Source organism: Ailuropoda melanoleuca, chromosome 13 (genome assembly GCF_002007445.2).
Source record: "Ailuropoda melanoleuca isolate Jingjing chromosome 13, ASM200744v2, whole genome shotgun sequence".
Classification (NCBI taxonomy): domain Eukaryota; kingdom Metazoa; phylum Chordata; class Mammalia; order Carnivora; family Ursidae; genus Ailuropoda; species Ailuropoda melanoleuca.
Window position 1 is genome coordinate 61,221,208 of NC_048230.1, and position 2,208 is coordinate 61,223,415.

Sequence of the window (2,208 nt, forward strand, 5' to 3'; positions counted from 1 at the left end):
GCCCGGCGGAGCGCCCCGCCCCCGCCGCCCCGCCCGCGCGCGCTATTGTTCCGGCCTCGGGCGCCGCGGAAGGCCGGGGGCCCGGGCCCAGGGGAGGGGGCCCCTCCTTCGGAACGGGCTGCTGCCGGGTCCCTCGCCGGGCTCTGCACCCCGGGGGTCCGGGAGGGGCGCGCGCCTGTCCAGACGGCCCTTTCCCGTCCCGCCTTCCCCACCAAGAGTGAGGGGAGGGAGCAGCCCATTTGACACCCCTCCCCAGAAGTGGGACACGGCCCACCCTGAATATTTAGGAAGCGGGGGCGGGAGAGGAAGGCTGTGACAGGAACACTTTCGAAGATGGGTGCTGCCTTGCCCGGGGGAGCACAGCCCAGCCCCTGCGGCTGATCTTAGGAGGCCCTCCCTCCTTGTCCCACTGATCCGAATCACTGTGAGAGGGGCTCTGGGAGTTGCTGAGCTTAAACTCTCACCTTACGTATGAGGAAACTGAGGCAAGGGCAGTCACTTCAGTAATGAAGCTCCAAGTGAGTGGCCCCACTGCCCCCAGAGGATCCAGGTCTGAGACAACTGGGAGAAGTCAGAGGACCCTGCCCCCTTTAATGATAGGGAGAGGGTGGGCCATAGAAATGTCCTAGAAACTGAAGTTTTCAGGGTCCAGAATCTACCCCCCACCCCCTACCCCAAGTTCTCCTGGAGACAGAGAAGAATGGAAATGGAATGGCTCCCATGGTGGAGCAGAAAGGTGACTGAAGCAGGCTCCTTCTCCCACAGAAAAAAGCCCCCTAACTCCTCACATAGCCTGTGGCAGCTGGCCTGTTGCTCCTCCCCTTCTCATCCAAGAATTGTAGAATTGTCTACACTAGCAGTCTCCACTCCCTTACCCCTACTGACTGCTGTACCACTGCCCTCTGGTTCCTGCCTCTGACACTGGGATGCCTGGCTGAGAAGTGCCAGGAGACCAAGAGGCAGAAGTGGGTCAGAATGGGATTGTTGGATGGCAGCTGGACATGGGATGCTATCTGAAGAAAGGGGAGTGAACCTGTTGGCCACTCAGGAGCCAGCTTGGAACTTAGCTCCCAACTGCTACTTGAGCTTTGTTCATCCTGACTGCGAGCTATGACCACTGTTTGTGACCATAAAGATCCACTAATACAAGATTGGTGTGGGAAACTGGCTTTCGCTAAAGGTTTGGGAACAACAGAGGGAAATTACTGGTCAGAAAGAAAAGAACTTTCAAATAAATTTCATCAGTCATTGTTTCTAGAAATACACTGCCATATCTCATCAGAAAGAATTTCCCATTGGCGCCTCTACTTTTTTTCCATCTGGACATCCAGCTGACCCAACACTATATATTGAAAAGATCACCTTTCCCCCCACTTCTCTGCAGTGTTAACTTTGTTATAAATCAAGTCATCCATATGTGTATGGATTGTTTCTGAATTCTCGAGTCTGTCCCATTAGCCTATTTTTCTCTCCTTGTGCCATTATCATACTGTCTTAATTTCTGTATCTTTATAATAAGTGCCCCCATAGAATAGGTCTACACACTTTTATCCTCAGGACTGTCTTGGCTATTCTTGACATTTGCACTTCAACCTGGCATTTTTAATTCAGCTTGTCTGTTTACACACACACACACACACACACACACACACACAATCCTGCTGCGATTTTGATTGCTATATTGCTATCACATTGAATCTTTAGATCAATTTGGATAAAATCGACATTTTCAGTATTAAGTTTTGCTATCCATAAACATGGTATGTCCCTTCATTTGTTTAAATTTTTTTCATTTTAAAGTTCTCTCAGCAGTGTTTTATACTTTTCTTTCTTTTGTTAAGATTTATTTATTTATTTATTTATTTATTTATTTATTTATTTATTGAGGGCAGAGGGAAGGGGCAGAGGGAGAGGGAGAGAGAGAACTCAAGCAAACTCCCCACTGAGCATGGAGCCTGATGTAGGGCTCGATCTCAGGACCTTGAGATCATGACCTGAGCTGAAATCAAGAGCTGGATGGTTAACCGATTCAGCCACCCACATGCCTCACACTTTTTTTTTGGGGGGGGGGTTCTATGTAGAGCCTTTGCACATCTTGTATTAGATTTAGTCCTGAATGTTTTATATCTTTGATGCTATTATAAATGGTTTCTTTATATGGCTTTTTATTTTTCTGTTTGTTGTTAAGTACAGTGCAGCAGTCTTAAA